Below are 19,344 nucleotides of genomic sequence, written 5' to 3' on the forward strand. Positions count from 1 at the left end.
AGTACTTGTCTTAGCTGCATTAAAAGGAAAAGGACTCCGTCTTCAGGCCACGAGTGGCCTACCGGGACCATCCGACCGCCGCGTCATCCTCAGTTGAGGATGCGGATAGGAGGGGCGTGGGGTCAGCACACCGCTCTCCCGGTCGTTATGATGGTATTCTTGACCGAAGCCGCTACTATTCGGTCGAGTAGCTCCTCAATTGGCATCACGAGGCTGAGTGCACCCCGAAAAATGGCAACAGCGCATGGCGCCCCGGATGGTCACCCATCCAAGTGCTGGCCACGCCCAACAGCGCCTAACTTCGGTGATCTCACGGAACCGGTGTATCCACTGCGGCAAGGCCGTTGCCCTTAGCTGCATTAGGTTAAAGAAATTGTTCTACTTGTTTTCAGGGCAGAAATTCCTCCTACTTTAATTAACCACAGTGTGGCCATTGCACTTATCGGGTACATCACAATCATCAAATCATCAGTAGAAATGCTAAAGTAACAATAGGGATCAGCCATTAAGGATACTAATGTCACATTTACAGCCAGACATACAGATTAGGATCACTAGTTTACTATCAGGTCACTCCATGCTACAAAAATTAAAAACACAGCCGGCGCCATATAACGGTCCTGTGACGATGCAGGTCTCGACCTGCGCCATAGGATGGTGGGGTTTCGTTCTCCGCTTAGTAACTCAGGTGTCCACAGCACGCAGAAGGCGGCTACAGCGGTAGTGGGGGCTATGTGGAATGGACTGGGCGGATTTTGAGGTTAGAGGGTCTCAGGAAATTTGCAGAAAGGGCTTCAGTCTCAAAGAGTGCGGGACGAACACAGAAAGAGGGTAAGCATAGCAACTATCAATATTATAGTTGTAAACTGTTCTAGTTGTACTGGGAAAGGACCAGAGGTCCAGGCTCTAATAGAAAGCACTGAAGTTCAAATCGTTATAGGTACCGCAACTTTTACAAAGGACCTAAGGGTGTTGAGAACTGATAGATTAAATATAGTTGGCGGCGTCGTGTTTGTTGCTGTTACTAATAGTTTGTCTTGCAGCGAAATTGAAGTAGCTAGTTCCTCTGAGTTAGCACGGGTAGGTGTTATACTTGACAACCGGAATAAAGTAATAAGTGATTCGTCTAACCGACCCTCCGTCTCAGGTGATTCAGTTTCTGAACAGTTCAAAGAAAACTTGTCTATCATCTCAAATAGGTAACCCAGCTATACAATTACAGTTGGTTGTAACTACAGCCTGTCCTCGATATGCTGGTGAAAATACATGTTCAAAGCCGGTGGTAGGTATAAAACTTCATCAGAATTTGTGCTAAATGCTTCCTCCAAAAATTATTTTGAGCAATTAGTTCAGGAGCTCACTCGAAATATAAATGATTGGGAAGACATACTTGACCTCTTAGCAACAAATAACACTGAGGAGATATGGGGCATCATGACGGACACAGGGATTAGTGACCAAAAGGTCGTTGTAGGTAGACTGACCTCCGCAAAATCCAAATCCAGCAAAAGTAATCGCAAAATGTATCTATTCAAAAAATCAGATAAAAATTCACTTGACCCTTTTCTAAGGGACAGTCTGCACTCCTTCCCAACTAACTACGTAAGTGTAGACCAGATGTGGGTTAAATTCAAAGAAATAGTTTCTGAGGCAATTGGGAGATTTGTGCCGAATAAACTAATAAGAGACGGTACTGATCCCCCACGGTACACAAAACAGGTCAGAGTACTGTTGTAGAAGCAAGAAAAAAGCATGCCAAATTTAAAGGAACACAAAATCTCCAAGACTGACGATATTTTACTGAAGCTCGAAACTTAGCACCGACTTCGATGCAAGATATTTTTAATAGTTTACACAACGAAACTCTGCTCCCAAATCTGATAGAAAATCCAAAGAGATTCTGGTAATACGTATACCAGCTACAAGACACAATCAACGCCTTCACTGCTCGACACCAATTGTAATATTACCGATGACAGCGCCATTAAAGCGGAGTTATTAAATACAGCTAAAGAAGACGAAGTAAATGTTCCAAAACTCGAATTCAGAACAATTGTCAGTATGGATAACTTAGAAGCAGATATCCTCGGTATAGCAAAACACCTTAAAGTGCTTAATAAAGAGGCAAGTCTTCCAGTCCCAGACAGCATAACAATGAGGTGCCTTTCAGAGTATGCCGATACAATAGCTCCATATTTAACAATAATATATAACCGCTGGCTCGACGAAAGATCCGTATCAAAAGACTGGAGAGCTGCACATGTCACACCAATACCCGAGAAGGTAAATAGAAGTAATCCGCTGAATTGCATACCCCAGATCACTGACATCGGTTTGCTGTAGGCTTTTGAAGTATATGCTGTGTCTGAACATTATGAATCACCTCAAAGGTAACGATCTTTTGACAAATAGTCAGCACTGATTCAGAAGATATCGTTCTTGTGGAACACAACTAGTTCTTTATTCGCACGAAGTAATGCGTACTATTGACAGAGGATCTCAGAATGATTCCATATTTCTAGATTTCCAGAATGCCTTTTACAGAGTTATTCACAAGCGGCTTCCAAGCAAATTGGCGTATTGTCTCAGTTGTGCTGATGGATTCGTGATTTTCTGTCAGAAAGGTCACAGTACGTAGTAATCGACGGAAAACCATCGAGTAAAACAGAAGTGATATCCTGCGTTCCCCAAGAAAGTGTTATAGGCCCTCTGCTGTTCCTAGTTTATATAAACGATTTAGGAGACAATATGAGCAGCCCTCTTAGATAGATTGCAGATGATGGTGTCATTTACTGTCTCGTAAATTCATCAGAAGATAGAACCCACCTCCAAAATGACTTACACAAGATATATGTATGGTGCGAAAAGTAGCTGTTGTCTCTGAATACACATGACTACGAAAAGAAATCCGTTAAATTTAGGTTACACGGTAAATCATACAAAGATGAAGGCTGCAAATTCGTCTAAATACCTAGGAATTACAACTATGAGAAACTTAAATTGGAACGATCATGTAGACAGTGTTGAAGGGAAGGCAAACTAAAGAATGCGTTTTAGTGGGAGAACACTCAGAAGATGCAACAGGCGGCCAGCTCTTTTCACGAAATTTCGATCACCAACTTTCTCTTCTGAATGTGAAAGTATTTTACTGTCGCTAACTTACGTAGGGAGAAGTGACAATCGTAATACAATGAGGGAAATCGGAACTCTTAACGAAAGATTCAAGTCTTCATTTTTCCCATGCGCTATTTTAGAGTGGAACGGTACAGAAATAGTCTGAAGGAGGCTGGTATAACCCTCTGCGAGGCACTTAAGTGTGAATTGCAGGACAGTGATGTAGATGTAGATATAGATAACGCAAGACCATGTTTTGCCCTCGTTGTTGATACAGAGTGTGTTCGACAGTTGCCCTGGTCAGCACGTTCTTCAGACCTCTCATCTACTGGAAACATCTGGTCGTGGGTTGCCAAGAGACAGGCACAGCAACACTCTTCAGCCACTACGATTGATGAACTTTTTTCACTACAATGACTTGATCATTAGGAAATACAGCAGGTGGTAACTATACATATATTAATTTTGCCATTTTACAAAAGAACTCAAGTACAAATTATATAGGTAATGTATAAAATAGCATATACTGAAATGAATTTAGGAAATAAAGCAACAAGTAATGATATAACATGATAAAAATCTAAAACCTGCAGCTCTTCTACGTCTAGTTTCAACTCCGTGAGGCCAGTGGCTGCCCCTTGCGTCGAGTCTTGCAAGTCCGTAAATGCTCACTACACTACTTCTACCACCACCTGTACCAATACAGATTCCTGGCAGGACTCAGCCACCAAAGGGTCTTTCAGGTCCATCTAAATGTCTACAACTATTTTCTACAACTGCTACATACGAAAATAAATAACGGAAATTTTCGCCGTATGGTTTGCGGACTGTCCTGGGCTTCTGGAATATCTAAGTGATTGGTTGTCTCTTCAAGTTCCAGGACTGGATCGGCATCCTGGAGGATGCCTGCGACTGTAAAACGTGATCGTCTTCCGACTGAGACTCAGAGGAAGCGGCTGCGGGTCGCGACCTTCGACACATGTGATCTCTTATGTGTCTTATTATAACATCATATGGATCCATGACGCTGTCCTCTTCTTCCTGTGATAACATCTCTGATATTATTCTTCCCATCCTCTGTTGACTTCAATATAGCCTTGTACTTCTAAGATTTTGGTGATATCTATTCATTTCAGTTGAAGATATCCTATTTGGTACTAGATGAATACATGGTACGACTTTATTCCAGTCTTCTACTAGTCCATCTCGTTCTTCCCCCTCTCTCTGTCCATCTCCACCACCTCCTCTCTGCGTCCACCTCCACCTCGCCCACTCTCTGTCTATCTCCTTCTGCCTCTCTCTCTGTCCATCTCTTCCTCCTACCTTTCTCTGTCAATCTGCTCCTCCCCCTTCTGCCCATCTCCTCCCCCTCCCTCCAATTCCATTTCGTCCTCCCCCTCTCTTTATCAGTCTTCTCCTCCCCCCTCTCTCCATCCATCTTCTCTCCCCCCCTCTCTCTGTGCATCTCCTCTTCCCCCTCTCCCCAATTAGCTCCTCCTCTTTCCTTCTTTCTGTCCATCTCCTCCTCTCCTCTCCCTCTGTCCATCTCCTCTTCATACACGATACCACGCTCACCCCAATAGGAGGCTGGTGGTTCTTAAACCAACGGTATTTCTTAACAGATTGTAATTAATATGTGTACCTAAATTTGAATGAAATAGTTCCAGACGTTTAGGTTAAGCTTTTTACCCATGGCTTTTCCCTCCACACTCTCATGTCAAATACAGGGTGTACATACAGTGCGGGAACACTTTCAATTATTTATTGCACAAGAACCAAACATTGTACTGATATAATACATATGTCATTTTGAAGAGAAACCCTGCAAGTTTTTTTCGTGTATACCGCCACAGCGTAGTTTGTTAATTTGCCGATAGTCAGCGCTAGTCGCAAACATGGCGAGTTCAGGAGCGGAGCGAGCTTTCTGTGTTTGAGAGTTCGACAAAAGCCGGCCGGTGTGGCCGAGCGGTTCTAGGCGCTTCAGTCTGGAACCGCGCGACCGCTACGGTCGCAGGTTCGAATCCTGCCTCGGGCATGGATGTGTGTGATGTCCTTAGGTTAGTTAGGTGTAAGTAGTTCTAAGTTCTAGGGGACTGATGACCTCAGCTGTTAAGTCCCATAGTGCTCAGAGCCATTTGAACCATTGAAGTTCGACAAAAACAAGTGTGCTACAGCTGTTCAACAGATGTTTAGAACCAAGTACGGTAAGAAACCGCCAACAAGGAAGGCCATTTACCACTGGCACAACAAATTCGTTACGACAGTTTGCTTGTGCCCGGCAAAGAGAAGCGTACTTCCCAGTGTGAGTGAAGTGAATGTGGAGCACGTACGAGAGACATTGATAAGGAGTCCAAAGAAATCGGGGAGGTGTGCATCCTGCGAACACGAAATGGCTACAATGACAGTATGGGAAGTTCTGCTACATAAGCTGTCTATGAAACCATTCAAATTGGAGCCAGTGTAGAAGCTCACTGACGACGACAAAGACAAGCGTTTTGAGTTTTGTTCGTGCAGTTGCAGTAATTGAATTAGGATGGGGATGGCATTGTTGATCGCTTAATTTTTAGCGACGAAGCCACGTTTCACACTAAAAAGTGAACAGGGCCGGCCGAGGTGGCCGAGCGGTTCTAGGCGCTTCAGTCTGGAACCGAACGACCGCTACGGTCGCAGGTTCGAATCCTGCCTCGGGCATGGATGTGTGTGCTGTCCTTAGGTTAGTTAGGTTTAAGTAGTTCTAAGTTCTAGGGGACTGATGACCTCAGATGTTAATTCCCATAGTGCTCAGAGCCATTTGAACCATTTGGAAAGTGAACAGGCATTATTGTCGAATCTGGGGTACAAAGCATCCACACAAATGCATTGAATTTAAGCGTGATTCCCCAAAGGTAAATGTTTTTTGTGCCTTCTCACGTCGAAAACTGTGCGGGCCATTATTCTTCGCCAAGAGCGCTGTCACTGAATATTCCTACTTGGACATGTTGCAGCAATAGCTGATGCCTCAAATGCAATCGGACTCTCCGTTCGTCTTCCAGCAGGATGGGGCTCCACCCATTTTCATCGTGAAGTTCGTGGGTACCTGAACACGGAGCTGCCGCATCGATGGATCGGCCGTGCTACAGAAGGGGGACAGCTGTTTCATGAAATGGCCTCCCCTATCACGGGATCTCACTCCGTGAGACGTTTTTCTGTGGGGATACAAAGATCTGGTGTATGCACCGCTTCTAAAACGTGATGTAGCAGAGCTCTGGGAGAGAATACGGGAAGCGACTGCCACAGTCGATGATACCACGCTGGGACGGATATGGCAAAAATTCGATTACCGTATTGACGTCTGCCGGGTCACTCATGGTTCACATATCGAATGTTTGTAAAAAAACTATCAGAGTTTCTCTTCAAAATGCAATATGTATCACATCTCTACAATGTTTAGTTCTTGTGCAATTAATAATTGAAAGTGTTCCCAGACTTTATGTACACCCTGTATATTTCACACACATATTTTACGGGTATTTGTTCACATGTTTCACGTATATGTCTGGCGAATGTCGTCCTGTAGTTTCATTTTCACGCAGTCCAGTGTTATGACATCATATCTCGTGAACTATGCGCTTTCCAAACTTGTAATTGCGCAGGCACATCCAGTGGTATATGTGCCTGTTGTCTGCGAAATGTGCTGTGAATAGAGTTCAAATGGTTCAAATGGCTTCAAGCTCTACGGGACTTAACATCCTACGTCATCAGTCCCCTAGACTTAGAACTACTTAAACCTAACTAACCTAAGGACATCACACACATCCATGACCGAGGCAGGATTCGAACCTGCGACCGAAGCAGCAGCGCGGTCCCGGACTGGCGAATAGAGTCAGTAGTAAAGAAGTAATAAATTAAAACGTCATACATGATGTGATAGTTTCTCACACATCTCAGTGTTGATGACGTCATATCTCCTGGACTAAGTGTAGTAAAACGATGAAATTTTTCTAGTACATTCAGTGCTATAGGTGAATATTGTCTGCAAAAATGTGTCACAAATACAGTTAATGGTAGGCATGTAACGAATTAAAACGTCATGCTTCATTCGACAGTTTTGCTGCATGAACAGAGAAAAGCAATAAACAGCGAAAAGCAATAAACTTTTTTCTTTTCACCATTTAGTGGGGATAGTCAGTGAGAAACAGTTTCGTAAACGTTTGAAATTATGCGTAAAGTTTGTTGCAAGCATCTATATGCTCTCATTCTCAAATACTGGACGACTGAAGTATGGGTATTCTCGCGTGATTGGTTACACTGCTTTTTCACACCCATCCCACCCCATGATGGATGGTTCTTACCCCCATACAGGTGCCGACTCCTTGGGGCCTGAGGGGGCCTGAGCCCCCTCAAAAATTCGTTTGGGAAGGGGGGGGGGTGGAGCCCCCCCCAATAATTTAAGAAAATTATTGGTTATATTATGCTTTGTAAAATCACAAAATTGTGTTGGAAATTTTTTTTTCCTTGTTTGACGATAGTTACCTTTTAGAATGCATTCAGTAATGAGTTAAAACAAATAATTATTATGGTAGTAAGCAGGTTAACTGAAAACGAGTGGTGTGAATCATGACAGTGTTACTGTGCTGCGGGCACACTTAGAATTTGTCCCGGTGCGCAAACCCTGGGGTAAAGTCCGGCACCGGGAGGCCAGTGCTGCAGCCGCGGCGACATCAAAAGGACTGGAGCGAAAGCTCCTGGAACCCTCCACCTCGCGTCGCCTTGATGCTTCAAGATATTAGGACACCGCGCCTACATAAAGCCCACCCTGCTGTCGCAGTAATTCAGTGTGGATAGTTTCGTTCAGTGCATGCTGCAGACATGTTTAGTGTTACGACTTTAGTGTCTAGTGGACTACTTTGTATGACTATATTTTGTTAGTTTACTTTATTCTCTTAGTGTATTGTGAATTAAGTTTGCAATGGACAAATTCGTTACCAAAAAAGCACGCTTGGAAGTTGATGATACTGCAAGTCAACCTCCAACAGTTATTGTGTCGTCAATTGCTTCGTCGTCTTCAGGCGACAACCGTTCACAGCCGAAACCCGGACAATCCGGATACGGAAGATCATTTCAGAAGTCTTGGTTGATCAAATATACATGGCTAGAATATGAAGCATCTACCAAAAAAGTTTTTTGCAAAACCTGCAATGAGGCTGACTCTAAAAATCTATTACAATTTTCTTCGCCGCCCGGTGTGACCGAGCGGTTCTAGGCGCTTCAGCCTGGAACCGTGCGACCGCTACGGACGCAGGTTCGAATCCTCCCTCGGGCATGGATGTGTGTGATGTCTTTAGGTTAATTAGGTTTAAGTAGTTCTAAGTTCTAGGGGACTGATGACCTCAGATTTTAAGTCCCATAGTGCTCAGAGCCATTTGAACCATTTTCTTCAAAAAAAGAAGATGCATTTACTTCCATAGGGTTTTCTAACTGGAAAACGGGTTTGGAAAAATTCCGTCTTCATGAAAATACGTTTACGCATAAAGAAGTTGTTCTGAAACTAAATTCTGCAACTAACTGCAATGTGGCCTCTGAATTGAATGAAAAGTTGGATAGTGATATGAAGAAAGGCCATTTAGCTCTTGAGACTATTTTTACTACCTTGCAGTTTCTATGCCGACAAGGACTAGCAATTAGAGGGCACGAAGATGTAAACTCAAATTTTTCTCAATTGTTGGAACTCCAAAAGAATGACATACCTCAGTTTAAAGATTGGTTAGGGCGTTCGGGGTATAAGTGGACGTCCCACGATATTCAAAACGAGGTCATTGGTCTACTAGGAAAGTCTGTGTCGGGAAAGGTATTGGCTTCAATCAAGAAGACTGAACATTTTTCTATCATGGTTGACGAAACAAGTGATTCTTCGATTCACGAACAAGTGTCATTTTGTATTCGTACTGTTGATGATTCCTTAATCATCAATGAAGACTTTACTCTCTTATACGAGGCCCACAACACTGAATCATAAACGCTGTTTAGTATTTTAAAGACGTTTTTGCTCGTCTTGATTTGTCAATGGATAACTTAAGAGGACAGTGCTATGATGGTGTCTCGAATACGAGAGGTAAGTTCAAAGGACTAAAAAAGCTAGTGTTGGACATAAAACCAAAAGCATATTATGTGCACTGCACAGCTCAAAATTTAGACTTGGCTGTTGTAGGCAGTCTCCGCCATCTTACGTCTATGAGGGATATTATGGCTTTAGCCAAGGAATTAATAAACATTGTAAGGGGTTTCCAACAAAAGGATGGGACTTTTCAGAAGCATATGTCGTGAGAGCACCAACGACCGAGCTGGTCTACGACCGCTTTGCCTGACTCGATGGACTATGCAAGCTTCTAGTATCTTGAGAATATTGAAAAACTTTGAAGAACTTTTAGAGCTTTTTGAAACATTTTCTACAGAAGACAAAATAGAGGCACGTTACAAATGTGCAGGTTACCTTGAGTCAATGTTACAGTCCAAGACTTACTTCTTTTTTTTGTTGTCTTTATTGCCATGCAATGAACCCAGTAGAGGATGTCAATGAAAAAATTCAATGCCCTCATCTAAGCATTGCTGATCTGGAAAAAATATATGAGGGCTTGCTTTGTATATTGGATGGAAGGCGTGATAGTTTTGAACACTTTTGGGAATTGTGTTTAAAAGAAAAACCTTCACAAGTTGATGATCCTTCGCTTTTTCGGAATCGAAGTATGCCAAAGAAGTGTGAAAACAATGAAGCCAGCTCATTGCACACTTTCAAAGCCCCAAAGAAATATCACAAAGCTATTTACATTGAAGTTTGTGAAACGGTGAAGTCTTGCATTACTATGCGGTTTGCTTCAACTGGACTCACGCAGGTCACTGCAGTTGAACAAGAGTGCTTGCTTTTAGTAAACAGAGGTGAAACAAATTTGGAAAAATCAACCGAGTTTTTCAAAAATGACCTAGACATTGAGAGACTGCGCTTACACTTGAATATGTTAGCCGATATGGCTAATAAAAAACAGCTGGTCTTAAAAAACATGCGTGATGTAAGAAAGTACACTACACAAGAGCCTGCAATTGGAGAAATGTTATGTGAAGTAGTGAAGTGCATTAAGTTTTTCCAAGTAGTTCCAATCACGACAGCAACAGCAGAACGGTTATTTAGCGCCCTTAGACGTCTGAAATCATATCTCTGATCAACAATGGGACAGAAGCGATTGAACAACTTGGCTGTTCTTCATGCTCGCCGAGATGTTTTGGATGAACTGGAAATCCGACCATTCATCAACGACTTCATATTCAGTAATCCAGTCAGACATCTGCACCTTTCTAAAGACACTCTAGCCCTAATAACGGCACTTAGAGAAATATTAACAATCTTTGTAAAATAGGGAATTAAGTACATACATAATGTTAAATTTTCAGTTTCTAAATATTAGTACTAGTTTAGTACTGCTTACTATATTACTATAATACTGTGTTAGTTATTTTCAAATACTTAAATATTTTTAGGGTGTAAGTCCCAATTAAAACCCGCTGTTTACATACTTTTTGACTGAAAGTATTAGGCATACTGTATTAACTTTATTAACTGTATTAAAGCATTAACTTTGAGATATTGTTTATATTTAATGAACCATGAGCCTTATTCAGAGTAAGCTTAATTAGCTATTTCACTCATTAATCAAAGTGCTGTTCTGTGCAACAGCAATATTTTATGTTTTATTCTTTTAATGATAGTTTAGGATTTATTTAAATATAATTTCAGTCTTTTCAGAGCTATATATTCACTGCACTGTAATAGTCTATAAGGATAATTATTTCTGTAAATTAAATTAGCTTTTTACGAAAATACCATACGTGTTTATGTTTTGATTCTTTTTTCAAAGCCAAAAAATGTGTCAGGCTTGTCAAGTTTCCCGGAGTGTCGAGTTATCGAAAGTCCAGTTTTCGGGGTTCTAATGTTGATTATATGACTCTAAAATGCTTAAAAAACTTTAAAACTCACTATTTTTCATCTAAAATTTAGAAAATTTTTCCGGGGCAAGACGCCCAGTATTGGCCCCTCCAATTTTTTTTATAAGTCGGCGCCCCTGTACCCCCACAGTGATTCTTTGCAGAGAGTGGATGATACGTGTACAAAGTTTGGTTGAAATTGGTCCAGTGGTTTAGGAGGAGATGTGGAAAGTAAGTAAATACATTCATACGTACATCCACTTTCATAACTTGTGTGGATTCTGTCAGCTTCGCTCCATAGCTCTGAATTTATCACTGTTCCTTCCATGGTAGTATTAGGTGTTTATGCCGTGTTATTCACATTGTAGTTCGGATACTGCAGCACAAAATAATATGAATTTCACTGACTAAAATCATGAAGTGTTGTAGTCTCCTTTTGAAAAACTTTTTATTTGCCAAGACCTCAAGGGAGAACACCTAGGATAACTAGTTTGGAACAGTTAAATCGCCATCTGCACATCACGTAACAGAAAGCAGTGTCTACATCAGTTATTAAAGCAATATGCTTTGTCGCAATCATGTGTACAGTTCTAAATTCAAGAAGTGTAGCTACAATATTCACTGTTAGGGTTTTCATACTGACCCTGTTGGATAATGTGTTTTTGGCATATGTCAGGCTCAGATTGTTGGTAAAGTAGTTCAGTAATATTGGTTAGTGATTGATAGTAGTGTCACACATGTAATAAAATGAGTAACTACAGTTTTTGTACGACCCCATTAAAAGTGATGTTAGCGTGGATGGGTATCTCATCAGTGTGGGATCCGTACCAGATCGGTTTGACGGAGGAGATAGAGAAGATCCAAAGAAGAGCGGCGCGTTTCGTCACAGGGTTATTTGGTAACCGTGATAGCGTTACGGAGATGTTTAATAAACTCAAGTGGCAGACTCTGCAAGAGAGGCGCTCTGCATCGCGGTGTAGATTGCTCGCCAGGTTTCGAGAGGGTGCGTTTCTGGATGAGGTATCGAATATATTGCTTCCCCCTACTTATACCGCCCGAGGAGATCACGAATGTAAAATTAGAGAGATTAGAGCGCGCACGGAGGCTTTCAGACAGTCGTTCTTCCCGCGAACCATACGCGACTGGAACAGGAAAGGGAGGTAATGACAGTGGCACGTAAAATGCCCTCCGCCACACACCTTTGGGTGGCTTGCGGAGTATAAATGTAGATGTAGATGTAGATGTAGTTGATTGCACTACATGTATTCTCAAACGTCTGGTTTGGCTGTTGCTTTGTTTTTATGCTTTTTGTTTGCAGTGGTATTCACTCTTATAATGTTTCAACATTACATGTCTATGTATAGTTTTCTCATATTGTAGTTCTCACCAAATAGTTGGTTTGTTGTTATTATGTGACATTATAATATCACTGGATACTTTAATAGTATCATATGATTATTATATTACACAATATTATGTCAAGTATGCTTTTCCTCATTTGGCAACACTATTTGTACTCTTGACCTCTGATATGGATTTGATGTTCGAGTTATTTTGCTGCTGCTAGCCTGAATGATTTGTGGTAGTTGGATTTCCTCGTTTAATTGTTCAACATTACATGTCCACATATATTTTCATATGTTGTAATTCTTACCAACTGGTCATTTTTTTTATCAAGTGACATTAAAATATCATGTGACATTACAATAGCATCATGTGACTGTTATATTACATAGCATTGCACATGGCTGTGTATATTTCCATATGTGGTAGTTTTCACCAAATGGCTGGTTTGTTTTATCATGTAATATTATAATATCACATGACATGACAATAGTATCATGTGACTATTACATTACATAATATTGTATGGAATTAAAAATCATATACAACTGTATCTTCTTGTATTGTATTTCTTTCATTGTATTTTGAGTGCATGTATATCTCTCTGTGATTGTACTGTAGTGTACACATATTTTGTAACTTGTTCTTTCGCTTATGAACTTTGACTCTGGCTCGTAGCTTCTTTAATCAACTCTTGTGTGTTAGCCTACTGGGCCTTATTATGCCTGAGCAACAGTGTTGTGCACTTATTGCTCTGTGCACTTACTGCTCGTTCACATTTTCAGCGTTATTTTGTGCTTGGTTAAGCCTGGTATCCCAGCGTTGAAGCTGGCGATGTGGCCGAGCGGTTCTAGGCGCTACAGTCTGGAACCGTGCGACCGCTACGGTCGCAGGTTCGAATGCTGCCTCGAGCATGGATGTGTGTGATGTCCTTAGGTTAGTTAGGTTTAAGTAGTTCTAAGTTCTAGGGGCCTGATGACCGCAGATGTTAAGTCCCATAGTGCTCAGAGCCATTTGAACCAACCAGCGTTGAATAACAGTTTTTTTGCGTTTTCAAGACAGCAGTGCCGTATACTTTCCTAGTTAAACAGCATGTATACTATGTGAAGTTGTCACAATAAATATTTTTCGTAAGAAAACTTAATTTTTCCGACGAATAATTCTGATGAAAGTGTAATGTATATTGAGATTCATAGTTTACACTTTGTTTTCATTTTTGCGCTAGAGATGTGAAGGTGGTCCATGATCGAAACTGGTAGTGAATAAATTTATTGTAAGACAGCACAGTGTATATCGTACATTTCTCCAAGTATCGATATTGAGCTGTGTCTACGTCAGTAGCTGTGGGGTCAGTGCGGCAGATCCCGGTCGGATTGGAGATTTTCTCCGCTCGGTAATGGGTGTTGCGACGTCTTCACCATCGATTCATTATCACTAACACACATGTCGCCTAAATGGCCCGCATAAAAAGACTTACACCTGGTGGTGGGGCTGCCACATGACAGAGAGAGAGAGAGAGAGAGAGAGAGAGAGAGAGAGAGAGAGACAGACAGACAGCTTGAGCTGGATAGCTTCTTCTGATACTATCAACAGACAAGGGGGCTTCTTATGTTACCTCATTACATCACTAGCTCATGCGATCAAAAAGTAGTAGGACTGATTTTCCGTAGGCCAGGAAAAGCCACAGAGGGGAGGCCGGCCGGCTGATCGTGATGGAGGGACCTTCACGAGCAGAACCTGACCCTCCACAGTTGCGTGCGAGCCTGTGGAGGGTGAGCACCCGTTTATCGTGAACCGCTCTGTAGTAGTGTCTTCGCCGCGCGGGATTAGCCGAGCGGTCTTGGCGCTGCAGCTATAGACTGTGCGACTGGTCCCGGCGGAGGTTCGAGTCCTCCCTCGGGCATGGGTTTGTGTGTTTGTCCTTAGGATAATTTAGGTTAAGTAGTGTGTAAGCTTAGGGACTGATGACCTTAGCAGTTAAGTCCCATAAGATTAAAAAAAATAAAATAAAAAAGTAGTGTCATCACGCGCAGCATGCTACGGAATCTCGAGCAGCGCTACGCCTCGAAGTTTTGTTCCAAACTTGTAAAAACAGGTACGTTAACCTTCGATATGCTCAAGCAGGCGTACGAAGATGTTGCCACGAGCCGCTGAATGGCACAAGTTTTTCGGGGAGCGGAGAGAGCTCGTCACAGATGACCATCATGCTGGTCGTCCGTTAACATCAAGGGTCGACGAAAATGTGACAAAAGTGAAACAACTTCTGGACTCAGATCGTCGGTTGCCGATTCGTCTACATGGTGAGCAGTTAAGCCTTTTTAACAGAACCATTCACATCACCATGGCCCGCAGCTCGTGGTCGTGCGGTAGCGTTCTCGCTTCCCACGCCCGGGTTCCCGGGTTCGATTCCCGGCGGGTCAGGGATTTTCTCTGCCTCGTGATGGCTGGGTGTTGTGTGATGTCCTTAGGTTAGTTAGGTTTAACTAGTTCTAAGTTCTAGGGGACTGATGACCATAGATGTTAAGTCCCATAGTGCTCAGAGCGATTTGAACCATTTTTGAACACCACCATGAAAGAAGATTTGGCGATGACAAAAATTTGTGCGAAGTATATGCCAAGATTCTTGATTGATGAATAAAAAGCGAATCGTGTGCAAATTTCAACGGAAATTATGTACTGTACTCGAGAAAAGCCACATTTTCCCGATAACGTGGTTATCGTAGACGAAACCTGGTGGTTCCAGTACTATCCGGAGACGAAACGCTTAAGTTCGGAATCGCACACGAACACGTCTCCTCGTCCAAAGCAGGCGCAGATGAGCAAGCCCAGGGCGAAAACCACGCTTCTGATCTTTTCTGATCATCGTGCCGTTATCCACAAGGAGTTTGTACCCTCTGGGCAAACTGTGATTGCACAGTTTTACGCGGAAGTGCTCAAGAGGTTGTAGAAACGAGTCTGTCGCGTGTGACCGGACATCGCCCGTTCCTGCAAACTCCACCGCAACAGCCGGCCGAAGTGGCCGTGCGGTTAAAGGCGCTGCAGTCTGGAACCGCAAGACCGCTACGGTCGCAGGTTCGAATCCTGCCTCGGGCATGGATGTTTGTGATGTCCTTAGGTTAGTTAGGTTTAACTAGTTCTAAGTTCTAGGGGACTAATGACCTCAGCAGTTGAGTCCCATAGTGCTCAGAGCCAACCACCGCAACAATGAGCCGTGCTACATCACACTGTCAGTGCGGGGCCGGCTGGCTCAGTACGGTGTTGCCACGTTGTCTCACCTCGCCTATAGCCCAGACCTGTCTCCGATGAATTTCTTTTTCTTCCCTCGCCTGAAACGGGACATAAAGGGGCAACGTTTCGACTCCATCGAAGACGTTCAAGCGGCTGTAACGAAAACTCTCGGCTTCATTCCGGCCAGCGATTTCCAGAAGGCGTTCGTGGATTGGCATACACATTATACTCGGTGTGTCGAAGCACAAGGATCCTATTTCGAAGGCTATTTGTACCGATATGTGCAGTAAATTATTTGTAATAAAATCAGTCATACTGCTTTTTGACCGCGTCCTGTACGATATATCTGTTATACCCCAGAATTAATGATGTATAGTGTGTAAATATTGTAATTAAATTTTTTGAGTTTGAAACATGATTGTAACAAATCATCTCGCTTTAATAACCGATGTAGACATTGTTTTCTTTTAGGTGATCTGAAAATGGCCACCTAACTGGTCGAAACTAGTCATCGTTGCATCCTTCCTTGCGATCTTGGCAAATAAAAAGTTTTCCAAAAGGAGACTACAACACTACTCTTGAAGATCGCCTCCTATAAACAGGTAATTATACAGTCACAAATGTTTGCGGTGCGCTTTTCAATTCTTTTTTAAGCAACCGGGATCGGGCCATGCCCTGTTAAAAAGTGTATCATTCCCAAACTGTAGCTGATGTGCTTTAGTTTCAATCTCTCCCTGAAGTTCGGAAATATAGAATGAAAACTTCGCACCGTATCCAATGAGTCCGATTCACACTGCCATTCCTGTATCTTCCAGTTCCGCAGTTCTGCCATAGAGCTGAAGCAGCATGGCATAACAAGCCTGTATCTGTTATCCAAGCTGAGTTGAATTAGGTGCCCAGCCGGCTTAGAGCCATTGTTGCTCGCAGAGGTGACAGCCCTGTGTACAAAATTCACCCTGTATATACGCCCAAATCACGTAAAAATTTAATTATGTACTCCTCCTGCTACGAGGGCGTGCTGGAAAGTAATGCCTCCGAAATTTTTATTCTGTTCTCAGTATCGATTGAGCCGTTACATGTCATACATATTACTCGATCGACTTTCCCGCTTCGTTGACACAAGTTGCAGCCCTCTGCCGCTAGAGGGCACCGAACTCTTACGTTGAACATGATGGTGTGTAACATCATCCGAGTTTCATCCGCTTCCAAAAAGTAAAGAACACCTTCCATGACTTCAACTTGATAGAGATGAAGCGGTGCAAGCAGAGGTAAGTTTGCGGCTCCGTCAACAAAGTCAAACATTCTACAATTACGATATCAACAAACTGGTCTCTCGTCGGGAGAAATGTGTTCGTCGCCAGGGTGACTATGATGAGAAATAAATACCGGGTGATGAAAAAGTCAGTATAAATTTGAAAACTGAATAAATCACGGAATAATGTAGATAGAGAGGTACAAATTGACACACATGCTTGGAATGACATGAGGTTTTATTAGAACCAAAAAAATACAAAAGTTCAAAAAATGTCCGACAGATGGCGCTTCACCTGATCAGAATAGCAATAATTAGAATAACAAAGTAAGACAAAGCAGAGATGATGTTCTTTACAGGAAATGCTCAACATGTCCACCATCATTCCTCAACAATAGCTATAGTCGAGGAATAATGTTGTGAACAGCACTGTAAAGCGTGCTCTGAGTTATGGTGAGGCGTTGGCGTCGGATGTTGTCTTTCAGCATCCCTAGAGATGTCGGTCGATCACGATACACTTGCGACTTCAGGTAACCCCAAAGCCAATAATCGCACGGACTGAGGTCTGGGGACCTGGGAGGCCAAGCATGACGAAAGTGGCGGGGCGGCTGAGCACACGATCATCACCAAACGACGCGCGCAAGATATCTTTCACGCGTCCAGCAATATAGGGTGGAGCGCCATCCTGCATAAACATCGTACGTTCTGGCAGGTGTTTATAAGCCAGGCTGGGGATTATGCGATTCTGTAACATATCGGCGTACCTCTCACCCGCCACTGTACAGTTACAAAACCAGAATCACGCATTTCCTCGAAGAAAAAAGGCCAGGTAACGGTAGATGTGGTAAATCCAACCCATACCGTGTCTTTCTCGTCGTGCAATGGAGTTTCCACGACAGTTATAGGATTTTCGGTAGCCCAAATTCTGCAGTTGTGGACGTTGACAGACCCTCGGAGCGTTAAATGAGCTTCGTCGGGCCACAACACGTTACTCAACCAATCGTCCTCTTCTGCCATCTTTTGAAACGCCCACACAGCAAATCGCCAGGTAACAGCTCATGATGCTCATGGATTTTGTACGGATAGCATCGGAGGGTACGCCCCAGTGCCAACCAAACAGTAGTGTATGGAATGCCGGTGCGACGTGCAACTGAACGAGCGCTGACTTCCCCGTGCATAGACGAACCCGCTACAGTCTCCATTTCTTCCTCAACTGTCTCATCAGCATTACGCCTTGTGCTCGGTCGGCCACTACGGGGTCTATCGTCTAAACAACCCGTGGCTTCGAACTTCGAAATCATTTTCGCCACAACTGCATTTGTCAACGGACCTTTATCCGTTCGAATCTCCTTCCTATGGCGATAGGATCGTAACGCTGAACTAGCACATTCCCCATTCTGATAATACAGCTTCACTAAAAGCGCCTTTTCTTTCAAGTAACGTCAACATGCTGCGACTGCTGGCGCATCTGGCTCCTTTTATACACGATTGTCACTGTCGTTTTGCTGTCCAGCGCCATCTGTCGGACATTTTGTGAACATTTTTTTTTTTATTTTGGTTCTAATAAAATCCCATGTCATTCCAAGCATGTGTTTCAATTTTTACCTCTCTATCTTCATTATCCCGTGGTTTATTAAATTTTCAAATTTATACTGACTTTTTGATCACCCGGTATGTAGAGATGAAGAATAAACATGCACGACCACCTATTTCGGGGTCCGGATGAACCACAAGCTGCTCTTCCACTGTTATGCAGAGTATGTCGCCAACAAAGGGCAGCCACCATTCCGCAGTAGGGAACTTAACCTGCCTACCAAGCTCCGTATCTACCGGGCCGTTATCCTGCTTGCCCTGACGTATGGCTCCACTGCATGGGCCACGATTAGTGTCACCAGGATGCGGCCGTTGCAGTGCCTGCAGAACAGGGTTCTCCGGTGGAGCCTGCATGCCCCGCCACTCACGCGGATTGTGACTCTTCATGAGGAGCAGATATCGTCCCCCTCAAGGAGACCATGGGCAACAACGCGCGGCGGCTCTATGAGAAAGTGGCTGCACTACGGGACACTGTCCATGGGCTACGCCACGTTGGGACTACACATCCACGTCGCTGGCATCTCCATCCGGTTCCACTGACTATCCTAGAGGAATCGGCTTCCGAAAAGGATTAGCGCTGGGCCTGGCACGCCCACCACAGCGGTCTCCTTTGGCAGGACTAGCGCTCCATTACACGCCCACGACTTTCCAATCCTACCTGCCCATGTCGGACTGCGTTTTTATGCCGGACAGAAGAGTACTGTCACCGTTGCAGGGTGCTGAAGATTAGATGGGTAGATCACATAACTAATACACCTCCAAGGTGTATTGTGGTGACGCAGTGTACTGCCCTATGGTTTCGATTTACTGGCTCACAAAAACAGTAAGACCGCGGAAGGCTGGTGACGGCCGGCCGCGGT

The 19,344-nt window shown here is 43.4% G+C and overlaps 1 pseudogene; it reads right to left on the minus strand.

Annotated features, from left to right (window-relative positions):
- Positions 1-232: 232 nt before the first annotated feature.
- LOC124557613 lies at positions 233-349 on the minus strand (annotated as a pseudogene).
- Positions 350-19,344: the final 18,995 nt, after the last annotated feature.

This window comes from Schistocerca americana, chromosome X (genome assembly GCF_021461395.2).
Source record: "Schistocerca americana isolate TAMUIC-IGC-003095 chromosome X, iqSchAmer2.1, whole genome shotgun sequence".
NCBI lineage: Eukaryota > Metazoa > Arthropoda > Insecta > Orthoptera > Acrididae > Schistocerca > Schistocerca americana.